The sequence below is a fragment of the Microtus oregoni genome, unplaced genomic scaffold, assembly GCF_018167655.1.
Source record: "Microtus oregoni isolate MIOR12 unplaced genomic scaffold, Mior012 000073F_001, whole genome shotgun sequence".
In the NCBI taxonomy this organism is placed as follows: domain Eukaryota; kingdom Metazoa; phylum Chordata; class Mammalia; order Rodentia; family Cricetidae; genus Microtus; species Microtus oregoni.
In genome coordinates this window covers 1,947,927-1,961,349 of record NW_024543981.1, presented here as the reverse complement: position 1 = coordinate 1,961,349, position 13,423 = coordinate 1,947,927, and the positions used below count along the sequence as shown (strand labels likewise).

The 13,423-nt window shown below is 41.0% G+C and overlaps 1 protein-coding gene across 2 annotated transcripts in view; it reads left to right on the top strand.

The window, feature by feature from the left end:
• The first annotated feature begins 2,591 nt into the window (after window positions 1-2,591).
• Pls3 (plastin 3) overlaps window positions 2,592-13,423 on the top strand; it is a 98,657-nt gene continuing 87,825 nt past the window's right edge. For both annotated transcript variants that reach the window (XM_041642201.1, XM_041642198.1), the window contains exon 1: window positions 2,592-2,715. The gene's annotated coding sequence lies outside the window, so the exon portion shown is untranslated. The remainder of the gene's footprint in view (window positions 2,716-13,423) is intronic.

Below are 13,423 nucleotides of genomic sequence, written 5' to 3'. Positions count from 1 at the left end.
ACTAGCATCTGCCTCATGAGCACTGGGGCTAGAGATAAGTGCCATTATTCTACATCGCAGCATTGCTACAGTCTGTCTTATTTTATTTTACAGTTAATTCATTCATTAAGCACGTGCTTATATACATTCCAGTGCAATTCACCTGTGAGGTGACCTTATGTGCTAGTCAGCGGACACCTTTGAAGATTAGGTTCTCTTCTTCCACCACTTTCTGGAATTGAGCTCACATCTTCAGACCTTGTGGCAAGCGCCTTTGCCCATGGAGCCACCTTGCTGTCCTTCTCTGCCTTATTTTAAATTCTGGAACTAGAAAAGTAAAGTAAAATCAAATACAAAGCTAAACTAGACGAACTCCCCTGTACTGGAACACGGCCAGAAACCTGATGCACTGTTGTGACATTAGTGATTCTACCTCAAAAGTGGGTGGGAATTGTTCAGTAGTGACGGGCATAGTAAAGGTAGAGAACCAAACTTTCCTATTTAGTGTGTCCAAAAAATGGAGTGTAAAGTGTGCCAGTGACCATACCAAGCCTTGGGCTAATTACGGAAAACTAGGAATCTCACTCTGGAGCCTCCTGTAAATGTGCGTGATAGCACACTGCATGCTCCACCCTGCCTGACTCAGTGCAACGTGACACATAACAGAAATTTAATGTCTCTTAAAAGCACGAGTGCACTCTCATTATTCACCTTTCTGGGCCTTTTCTAAGGTCTCATAGTTGGCTAATCATTGACTAATAATTACCCATTTTCTCCAGTGCCAAGTCTTTGCCTGCTAGTCTAGTTTGTAGGCACTGTGTACCCCCCTCATTTAAGAAGGCCTAGAGCCAAGGTGGTAGCACTTGCCTTTAATGCCAGCACTTGGGAGGCAGAGGCAAGCAGATCTCTTTTAGCCCAGTGTGGTCTATAAAGTGAGCTCTAGGACAGCCAGGAATACATGGAGAAACCCTGTCTTTAAGCCAAAAAAAAAAAAAAAAAAAAAAAAAGGCCTTGGATTCACTACAAGTCCTATCCTCCCCTATTCTCTTTGCCTTCAATTCACTGTGTAGTACAGGTTAGCTCAGAACATTTTAGCAATCCTCTTTCATCCTGCCCTTCCTGGGGTCACAGGTATAAAATGCCACACCCAGAATAGAGTAGTTTCTCTGGGAAAATTCATAGTAAGTATTTGATAGAGAAGCACAATGATGAAAGCATTAAAACATTGGAGGAAAGCATACATTATTTAAATTAACTTTACCTTTATACTTTCTATAATAAAATCTTTGAAAAGATTTCATATAGCATATAATTTGCATTAATTAAAAACATTATGTTTATTTATTTACTTGTGTGTGTGTGTGTGTGTGCACGCACCAAGACCCAAGAATGGAGGTCACATAGAACAGTTCACTGCTTCCATAGTTTGGGTTCAGGGTTGGAACTCAGGTAGACAGGTTTGACAAGTGTCTTTACCCACTAAGCCATCTCACTGGCACTTGCATCCAAGTTTTAAGCTTCTCCTATTTTCCAATTCTTTCCTGGCATATGTAACACAGAACTCAACTGAACCAACTTTAAATTTTTACCAAACTTATCAAGCGCACACCTCCTGAACAACAACAAAAATGTTTAGGGCTGGAATGGTGATGATTTTTTCCCCTACTGTTCTCTCCTACAATTCAATTTAGACAGGATTCAGGGGAAACTTTCACCTTTGGGCCTCCAGGCTGATTTTGGACCTAGGATGAGCAGCCAATTGGAAGAGATCCTGAGGGGAAACGTGTAGTGACAGTGACAAGGAGGCGGGACTATGGGCAAGGGAGAAGATAAAATGAAACCACACAGGTCTCACACAGGTCTCCAAGTTTTCTCAGGGGCCAGGACGCGGAGAAGACCTAGTGACTCTTGCAGTGCAGTCAAGGGATTTCTACTGCCTCTTCATTCTTTCACCTACCTCTCACGCTTCAAGTACAAAGCTACCAGGCAGGTGATTTAAGCCAACAATTCATTTGGCTGGAGCCAAATACACATGGGCCTTGCCCTGACTATGATGAAATGGGCGTGGTAGCGCTAGGAGGTTAGCCCAGTACTAGATGGTTGAGCCCTGAGATCACCAATTTGAGGCCAGCCTTGGCTACAAAGTGTGACCCTCTCTCAAAACGTATCAGGCAGAAACAAAGGGAAAGTGGATAGAGGTTTCCCCCGCAAAGTTCTTTGGCGCCAGGTCTGGACAGAGCAACATTTTGTTCTATACCTTCTTAATGAAGAGAAAAACTGCACCTTCACCCCCATAGCTGACGTAAATAGGCAACATTCAAACACGATCCGAAACCCCTAACCTTACATTTATTTCAGTAATTTTTTTAAACATGTATCCCAAGCCAAGCACTATAGATTTATAAGTAGTTCTTACACCAGGTAGGGAGTGAAGAATAAGACTTGCAAACACAGAGTTCCAGTTCTCATCTCTCCTGAGTGTCCATCCCTCTGCCTAGTTTCTCAGCTCCCAGCCCAGTTGATGTGACAGGCTCCTGGCCCAATCCCCTTCCTGGTTCCCAGGCCGCTGGTGAACACCACCCGAGCCAATGGCTGCTGCTGCAGGGCGGAGGGGGCTGGCAGCAGGGGAGGGAGCGCTGGCTTTAGAACCACAGCTGCAGAGATTCCTAGGGCCAGAAGTTGTCTGAGTGCTTGGTGGGAAGCTTTCGGGCCAGATCCACGAGTCTGCAACTTTACGTAAGTGCTTTCCAGCTCCAGCGCGAGGGGAAAAGGGTTTTCTGGGCGTGGGCAAGAGTGGGTCCTGGCAAGAGCATCTCCCGGAACCTCAGCCGGAACGTGCCTTGCACCAGAAGGCGGGGGTTGGGCAAAGGGGGAGACGGAGGAAAATTTCATCTGGGGTCTGAGGCTCCAGGACGATCTTTTGCCTCCAGGGTGGGTGAGAGCTCCAAAGGGTTCCTTATCCCTCACCGGCTGCCACTACTTTTTCTGCTTACTGTGCCTGCTCTCTGGTTACTCTTAACGTGTTGCCCACCGCCGGCGGGAGGTTCTCGGTCCTAGAAGCCAACCCCTACCCAGATTCCCTAAGGCAGCAACTGCCCTGGAGTGGAAACCGTGTGCCTAACTTCCCTCTGCCTTCCTTTCCCAGCTACTGCCATTCCCCAATCCATCCCTCCCTCCCTCCTCAGCCACTGGGAAATCCCGGAGCCCTCAGCCTAGGTTGCCTTCAGCTAGTTTCCGGTCAACTGCTAAGGGTGACCCAGCGGGCTCCTGAGGACCCCGTGGCTCCTGGAAGGGAGGGACGCCTAGAGGGTGCGGTGGCCCTTGGAAGGAACCTGGCCTTGGCTGCCCACCTTCCGCCCGCTCACCTCTCTATTTCTTACTCTGGGCGTCGGGACCGCGCCGCGACTCCCTATGAGTAAGCAGTTTTTTTTTTTTGTTGTTGTTGTTGTTTTTTGTTTTCTTTCCGTTGCAAACCTCTCCAGGCTAGCCCAGAGGTATCTTTCGATTCTCTCCCCTAGCCACGCGCTGGCGGTCCTCTGGCGTCCTAACTGCTCAGGCTCTGCAACCCAGAGCTCACTAGCCCAGCTTCGGCACCGGGGACCGCTTAGGATCCCTGGGAGGTTGAGCAAACAGGGTAACTGGAACCCCATTCCCTGGCACAGCTGCACTTGCCTGTGTTTACTTTTCTCCACCCGCCTTACTTTAGCGACCTAATGAGAGGCCTGGGGACACAGACTACCCCCGCCCTGGCGGGTCGCCAGTCCCAAAGTTGCTGCTGCCTTTCTGCTTGGTCAAGTGCTGGCGGTTCCGAACCTCCGCCTGGCTCCAGGCCCTAGCTGTTACAGCTTGGCTGACACTTTACATCCTAAAGACTTCTTGATTTTCACTTGAGCTGTGGAACTTAACTACCCAAGTCGTTCAGGTCTAACTTGGATTTGAATTGGGGAGCCTAACTGTATAGGACCATACAGAAGGGATGCTGCTATTGCTCTTCCTGTTAGGGGTAATGTAGACTGGGTGAGGGCGTTGCGTGGCCACAGTAGTTAGAAGATGTAGATAAAGTTAAAATCTACTGAACAGTCAGCATTTGCTCCATTTCAACATCGCTATGTGTTTGAGAGTCTAAAAATTTATCCCGGAGATTTTTACTGTGAATTGCAACTTAATGGCTGAGGTCCCACACAGGCCATTGACATCACGTGCCTTTAAGTGTCTGATGCCCCGAGGGTAATGGTCACATGACTTCTTTAGACGTTAAAACAGGAATGCAATGGCTGAGGCCCTTATTCCAAAAGCTACCAAGACAAAACAGGGGGAGGGGGCAATGTATGTCAGCTAGCTTCCACTGAAGGGATTTCTTGGAATTGCCCGAGGGAACAGGCGGGGATTTGTTGCTCTGATTTTTAAACAAAATAAAAATTAAGCAAAATATTTTAAAAATGAAAAAAGAGGCACTGTTTTAAGAACAAAAGCTTGAAATACATGACATCCGCTTTCCAACAATTCCATATGGCTTTTCTAAATTTTAAAATATTTTAAAATAATTTTCTAAGAAAGCTAACCTTTATCTCATGTCCCATTTCATTGCTAAATTCTAATTTTGAAGTCATATCTCACAAGATAGTGTTAAAAATATAAAGAATACCCATATTCCTTGGTCTGGCCTATACTTGCATTGAACTTTTCTCTATATTGGGCATCTACTTAAAGGTGGTGAATCATCCCTTGACTAAAATTAGTTATCAGTTATTTGTAGTTTGGACTAAATTGGCTCAGAAATCCTAGCCAAAACTAGTTGACACAAAATTTCCATAGTTGGTTAGGGATTGTGTTCCAGAGTGGTTTGGTTAGAAGACTATGAAATGACTTTCCCATATTATCCTATATTGTAATTGCTCCTTGGAGAAAACATGGCTGTTTCATTATTTCAGTTGTATATTATAACTATGGAAACAAGGTAGAGCAGCCAGGTGTGGTTGTGGCAGACACTGTAATCCCAGCTCTTAGAAGCTAGGGACAGCAGAATCAGGAATCCAAAACCTAGAAGAACTACATGATTAAAACTATAAGTAAATAAGTTATGGAAACAAACATATGGAAGAAAAGAAACATAGAGTCGTCTCCAAGGTAAGGAACTTACTTACTTACTTTTAAAAATAGGCTGTTTGCACATATTAGTTGTTAAAAACAATGAATGCAGAAGCTACAAAAATGAAATGTGGGTAGGGGTTGAGGAGGCTTCGCAGATGGCTCACATGATAAAGCATTTGCTGGCAGTCCTGACTGCCAGAGTCTAATCTATTGGGTAGAAGAATTGCTCCTGCAATTTGTACTCTAATGTTTACACATCATTCCTTGGCTTTGTGTGTGCATATATTCACACACACACACACACACACACACACACACACACACACACTAATTATTTTTTAAAGTTACTGGGAATGTTTAAGAAATTTTTGCTTTGTGTCTTTCCTCCCAGACTTTCTACTTCTGTTAACCACTGAAGAACTTCTGTACCCCAGTTTCAGCTGTGCATAAGGTTCTGAGCATGAAAACTATAGCTATCTTAAAGCATACGGTTCTGTTTTCCCAACCAGCCTGTTGCTCTGATTAGCTAGGAAGAAGTCTGAATTGTACCTGAACTCCTAGAGTTGAGCCCCCCTAGTGGAAGTGAAGTGACAATATAATTTTAGACTTTATTTATTTATTCATTTATTTATGTTTTTTTCTGGGTCAGGGATTCTTTGTGTAACAGTCTTGATTGTTCTGGAACTCGCTCTGTAGACCAGGCTGGCCTTGAACTCATATAGAGATCCACCTACTTTTGCCCCTGGAGTTCTGGGATTAGTGTGTGCCACCATTGCCTGGTTAATTTTAGACTGACTTAATCTCTTTGTTTGTTTCTTTTTTTCTTTCTTTCTCCTCTCTTTCTTTCTTTCTTTCTTGACTGAATTTCTAATAAAAATTTAACTTTAAAAAAATCAGTCAAAGAAATTGTCTATGAAACTCAGCATTATATGCTATGACTCAACACTAATAACCATTGTTAATTTCCTACTTTGAAAAATGTTTAGATAGATATATAAAATGATATTAGTTATAGCTGGGTGAAGATTAACACAGTCTGTATGATTGTTGTTGTTATTTTGTTAATTTAAAGTTATTTCAAAATTGGTTGAAAGCCAGTTATGGTAACATGCATCTCTCATTCCAGCATTTAAGTGGCAGACATAGGAGGATCAGGGATTCCAGGTCATGCTTGAGCCTAGCCTGGTTTCCATAAGAGCCTTTCTCAATAAGTCAGGAAGAAAAGTATTTTACAGAGGTTTTTTTTTTTGAGTTATACTGAAGTTTTTCTTCTTTAATCATTATTTATTTTTTTATGCAATACAATTTGATCATATTTTCCCCCAACTCCTCCCAGATCCTATCCACTCAGCTTTATTTGTTCTTCCTCTTTCTCTAAAAGCAAAATAAATATCAACACAATTAAGACAAAAAATACTAGATTCAAATCATTTTTAAGAGGTGGAATACTGATAAACTTGACTGCAGCTTTTATACATCATAGAAAACCAGAATCATGAGCCTGTAAGATGGCTCAGTAAGTAAAGGCACATATCATCACCTAGCCTGGTAACCTGAAATGGATCCCCTGGGCCCACATGATAGAAGGTGAGATCTGATTCCTGAAAGTTGTCCTTTCACCTCCTCCACATATGAACCAAGACACTTAGTAAGATGTCATGCATCCCAATCCATGCTAAACAGAATCACCACTAATTTCAGGTCCGCAGCACTTCTTAAATTGCCCATACATTTAAAACAACCCTCATTGCTGCTGACTTGTGATTTAGCATTATTTAATTAACTCATATTTTTGTTTGTTTGTTTGTTTTTCAAGACAGGGTTTCCGTATAGCCCTGGCTGTCCTGGAACTAGCTCTGTAGACCAGGCTGGCCTCAAACTCACAGAGATTCTTCTGCCTCTGTCTCCTGAGTACTGAGATTAAAGGTGTACACCACAACTACCAAGTGTGAGTCCAATTCTTAAATCATACCCTTAGACCTAACCAGTTGCCTGGAGTGCAAGCTAAATTATATTTGTCTCTGTTGTACTAAAGTGTCTAATCTCTTTGACGCTCTTTTAAGTCTGATTGCTAAAATGTGCTTAGGTTTTGTGGCATTTGAAGTATAAGGATTAGTAACAATGATTGAGTAGTATTTTAAACGAGATAAGTCTTTCTGTTTTGTTTTTCAAGACAGGTGTCTCTCACTCTGCAAACCAGGCTGGCCTCAAACTCACAGAGATCTGCCTGCCTCTGCCTCCTGAGTGCTAGGATTAAAGGTGTGCACTGAGATAAGTCTCTTCTACAATGCTGTACACATATTAGCCTTGACCTTGACTATTCTGGCAAAGTGTTAGTGTCCAGGGCACTATCAAAAACTGGTGTGAAAAGTCCTTCTGTCAATGTGTTGCTTTTATTGGTTAATGAATAAAGAAACTGCTTTGGCCTATAGCAAGGCAGAACTCAGCTGGGGGGGGGGTGACTAAACTGAATGCTGGGATAAAGAAGGCGGAGTCAGGGAGAAGCCATGTAGCCCTGCCAGAGGCAGATGCCAGAACTTGACCTGGTAAGCCACAGCCTCGTGTAGATACACAGATTAATGGAGATGGATTAATTTAAGATATGAGTTTGCCAGAAATACACTTAAGCTATTGGCCAAACAGTTTTACAAATAATATGGTTTCTGTGCTGTTATTTCAAGTCTGGGCAGCCGGGAATGAATAAGCGGCCTCCTACAACAAGAAACTGAGTGAAATTTTCCTCCTAGGCAAATAGTATGATTGCTACTGAGAAAAAAAACGGCAGTTTGGCAACAATGCTTAAGCACTAAAGTGACGGATGCTCTTGGACAAAAAGAATAAATAAAGTCCACTTCTTATTCCATATTCTGTTTTAGGTGTCATTTCTATTTGACTTTCCATATTTCTTGATATCATATTCTTATATTTGACAATGGCAGGAATTTGTATTTGTATTCAATCTAGTATACTCTGGGTGGAATGTATATATACCAGGCCAATTTTTGCTTATAGCTGATTTTAAAAGTAGCAGGTATGAAATCAAATTTGAAAATGAACATCTATCAATATAGGACAGCTTGAGTATCTTGTTTTAGAATTATTTTGTACTTGTTAGTATGACAGGATATTGGTGGAATACGATCTAAAGGGAAAAGTTTGATGGATAAAAAATAAAACTAAGGTTAGAAGAAATTTAGAAGCCTTTAATACCAGTGCTCGGGAGGCAGAGACAGGTGGATCTCTGAATTCCAGGCTCTGTTTACAGAGGCCAGCCTGGCCTACAGAGTGAGTTCCAGGACAGGCTCTGAAGCTATGAAGGGGAAAAAAAAGACAGAGGGTCTAGCTGAAACTGGAGCTTGCCTATTTGGCTTGACTGGCTGACTGGCGAGCCCCAGTCTCCTGTTTTCGCCTCCTCAGTGCTTTCAGTACAAGGGCCCACTACCTACCTCCTGTGTCTTTTTTACATAAGTGCTAAGGAATCCCAACTCAGGTCCTCAAGCCTGCCTGTTGAACCATCTCTCTAGTCCTTGAATGCCATTCTTAGAAGCCAGTCTCAGAATACGTAGGTCCATTTATTTCAGTTATGGAGGTGAAACAATTTCAAAAGATTCATAGCTAATTTCGGTCATATTGAAGGTTGCCATATTTTTAGCACTTGTAAGAAAAATGTGAGTATGGATTGTTCTAGGGATGAAGAAACATTACATTTAAAAGCAAATACTGTGAGAGGAGAGCAGTTTTCCAGGACAGGGCTGTAATCGCAGCGCCTGGGATGTGAGTGCATATAGTGAGTTCCAGGCCAACCTCAGTGGCATAGGATGTAGTCTCAAAAAACAAAGCAAAACAAAGCAAAAATATGAAGTGGAAAGTATATTGGACATGGTCTCAGAGGAGTTGCTGCTGAACCATAATTTAACCTTGAGGAACAAATAAAATTGTTATATTGGTAAACAGCATTTAGTCCATACATGCACTAGACACAAAGCATTTTCTCTTTGGAAATATGGAGTCGCTCAATGATATCAGTTGGCTGAAATTTCTTTTTAAAAATGTCACAATTCTGGCCATTCTCAGTTCACTGTTTTGTGATTTTTTTTTTTTTAAAATGTGTATGAGTGTTTTGCCTGGGTATCCCTTGTAGTAAGTACCTGGTGCCCATAGAGGCCAGATAGGGGTGTCAAACTGCTATATGGGTGCTAGGAGTCAAACGGAGGTCCTCTGGAAGATCAGCCGATGTTTGAACCACTGAACCGTCACTCTAGCCCCTGTTCCCAGGTATATTATCATTTAACTCGGTTTCATTTTCTTCAGGCCTGGATATGGATGTCAGGACCTCCTTCATGTCAGGCAAGAATTCTACTACTGAGCTATCTGCCAGGCCCACTTATTGCTTTCTATTTTGAGATGGAGTCTTTCTTAAATGCCAGGCTAGTCTCAAACTCACTTTGTAGCCCAGGGAGGCCTTTGAATTTGTAATCCTTCTGCCTCAGCCTCTCAAGTACTCTGGATTATAGGGTTGCATCCACCAGGCCTGGCTACAGACTGATTTTATAATATGTAAAACTTAAATTTTCTTAGCTGGGAGTGGTGGCACATGCTTTTAATCCTAGCACTCGGGAGGCAGAGGCAGGTGGATCTCTGTGAGTTCGAGGCCAGCCTGGTCTACAAGAGCTAGTTCCAGGACAGGCTCCAAAGCTACAGAGAAACCCTGTTTCAAAAAAACAAAAAAAAACTTTTTTTATTAAAGGTTAGAAATGTGATTGATGATAAGCGTGGCAATGTTTACTATAAATAAGGTCTGGAATCCCTGGTCTTTTATCCCTCCACTGGACAGATAGGCCCTTTTCAGTAAATCACTGTTGTCCTCGTATCTGGAGCTTACTTGATTTTTGAGGCATCTGTTTTTAATCTGTGAATTTCATAAGCTTGCTGAAAGGATGAGTGAGCTACGTGAAACTTTGACTCTTCAGCAGACAGGTCCTATAGAAATCCAGCGTACCGTAGTACATCATGACTATGCTAGGGCTTTAACAGGGCTTTCAGAAGACGGGTGTGGCTCAGTGGAAAAACATTTGCGCTCTGAATTCATTTCCCAGTATCTCTCTGTCTCTGTCTCTCTCTCTGTCTCTGTCTCTCTCTCTCTGTCTCTCTCTCTGTCTCTCTCTCTCTCTCTCTCACACACACACACACACACACACACACACACACACACACACACACACACACACAGAGAGAGAGAGAGAGAGAGAGAGAGAGAGAGAGAGAGAGAGAGAGAGGCTGTTCTTATTATTTAAGCCCCGAACATATCTATACTTGAATGAATATGATCTCCAGCTTACAAGCAAAGGTATGCTACTAAGTCAGTTGAATGTAATGAAAAATCAGAAATATCTAATAACAGCAGAATAAAAACCTACATGTAATATTTTTTGTATTTCCTCTTTCAAATATTATGCAAAAATCATGTTAATGTCATCAATTGATTTTTTTCCTTGCAAATCTATGGTTCTTTTTCTTTATTGGTTGTCAGTACAAAGTCTCTTGTCTTCTACTTCATTCTTTTTCGTCATTTTTAATTAGCATGCACACATTTAGGTTTCATTATGTCATTTCTGGACAATTTGTTTGTTTCTTTTCCTATACATCTCTTTTCCCCTTTCCTCCTTTATCATTCCCCACTTCCTCAAGCTCCTTTCTGCTTTCATTTCATATGTTGTATCAGTTTCCCCTTCCTCATTACCTCTCTCCTCACTTAATAGTCTCCTTTCTAGTTTCACAGCCCATGGCCACACCTCTGCTTATCTACATATATATAAATATTATGTGTTAGGATGATTCATATATGAGAGAGCATATATGAATCTGGGTGATCTAACTTAAAATAATGTTTTCCAGATATCCATTTTCTGTAAATTTTATTTTTCTTTATAGCTGAATAAAATACCCACTATGTTTGTATTACATTTTTTTTATACCCATTTATCTGTTGTTAGACGTCTAGGCTGATTCCATTTCCTTGCTGTTGGGACTAGAACAGCAATAAAAATAGAAGTATCTCTGTGGTAGGATACAGTGCCCTTTTGGTATATGCCAGGAATGATGAAAGCTGAGTCATGGGAGTTCTCACTTAATATAAGGTTTTGCATTTAGTTACTTTGTGTATGTGCCTTTTTCATGGTGCGTATGGAAGTCATAGGACAAGCTGGAGAGGGTGGAGTTCTTTTTTTCTATCCTGTGGCTCTCAGGAATTGAACTCAGGTCATTAGGCTTGTTGGCAAATGCCTTTACGTGCTGAGCCATCAGGCCAGTTCAGTTAAATGACTTGAGAATAACCAAGAATCATGACTAGTTCGTAAGAGTAGGCTATTTTTACTCCTAAGAATCATTTTCATTTTTAAATTGTGTCCTCTTCCTTCAACCATCTGTGTTTTAAAATATTCACTAGGAAAGGCATTTTGTGTAATTCTGAAACTAGTGCATTGAAAATATAAGTTTGATTAGCTTAAGTTGTGATACACATATGGAAAATGAATACATATACACATTATAATTATATGTAAATATAGAAAGTCTTTACTTTGTATAAAATGCAATAGACTCCCATCAAACGTTTCCATTTATAGCTTAATATTTTATACTATCTTTGTGAGAGATTTGGATCTGTTAATTTTCCACTAATTGGAACCCTTTTCTTAATACAATTTGCTACTAAGAAAATAGGCTATGGGGGAGTCTGAAGATATGGCTCAGTAGTTAGAGTGCTGCTTGCTGTTCCTACAGAGGTCTTGAGTTCCATTCCCAACTGCCTGTCACTCCTGATTCGGGACTCTAACATCTTGTTCTGGCTTCTGAGGGTAAATACACTCATATGCACATACCTCCCCCACATACAAACATAATTAAGTTAAAAATAAATCGAAAACAGGAAAAGACTGTGAAATTTTTGGCTTGATTTAAATTTTGCATTGGTGTGTGTGTGTGTGTGTGTGTGTGTGTGTGTGTGACACTCACAACTCAGAGGACAACTTGTGCGAATTAGTTCTTCTTCCACCATGTAGGTGTCCCTGGGATTTAAATTGGGTCCTCAGGCTTGGCAGCAAACATTCTTTCTCACTGAGCCACTTCACCAGCCCTTGTTGGTTTTATTTAATGCCATTATGAAAATTCCATTTTCTGTTGCTTTTCATTGTGAATGCAGATGATTTAAGCAAAGGTGCAGGCAGCTTTGCTTAGCTTAGAAACCTGTTTCTCATTGAATTCATCTTTTTATGAGAATATGCTATCCAGCAGTCTAAAGAACTTCTCTTCAAAGGAAAATTAGAAACATGACTCCTAATAAGTTACATGTACTATTTACAATAAACTCATAGCCATTAGCAAATATAGCTTAAACAAGGATGAAAGGTAATGGTTAATGTTGAGATCAGGTTTGGACGATGGGAGAGGAGGCTTCAAGAGTTTGCAGTTTTCACAGAAATAGAATACCAATGTTGGAAAGATTGCTTTAGAGAAAAATAGCATAGACAAAATAAATGAGTGAAATCTGAAAAGACACAGGATTAGAAATTAAATCAGTATTCTTTCTTTAAAAAATGTTTGTGTGTGTTTGTAATTGCTCAAGGGCAGAGGAATCCTCTCAGGAGTCAGTTCCCTCCTTCTATGGTTCTGGGTTCAGGTCGTCGTGATTGCTGCAAGCACTTATTTGAATATCTTTTCCAAGGTAGCATACAGTCTTGGAAAATTGATAAATTTAGATATTAAATTTGAATTTATTATTTTCATTTTTCCCCTGGTAGAAGCCTTCAAATGCAAAGTCCAGGAAATGAAAGGTTTTGAGACATTGAAAACTATTTTAAACAAACTAGGTATAGTAGTGCATGCCTTTAATCTCAGCACTCTGGTAGGCAGAGGCAGGTGGATCTCTGTGAGTTCAAGGCCAGCCTGATCTACAGAGTTCCAGAACAGCCAGGGTTATGTGGAAAGACCCTGTCTCAAAAAACAAAACAAAACAAAAAACAAACAAACAAACAAACAAACAAAAAACTAAACCAAACCAACCAAACCAAAAATGTTAAAGCAACTTATAAATCTTCAGCTTGCAGCTATAGCTGTACCATTTTTATTCGTGGTTATGAGGAAGCTATCATTTGTCTGAGTATGTTTCTGGTGATTAAGCCCAGGTCTTAGTGTATGCTGAGCAAACTTCATATGACTGAGTTACAATTTCAGCCCTTATTCATTTGTTTACTTATTTAAATTTTATGACAAGATCCTGATAAACTGTAAATTTTGATCCTGCTGCTTCAACCTCTGGCATAGCTGGGATTGCAGGCATGAATGAGTTAACAGACAT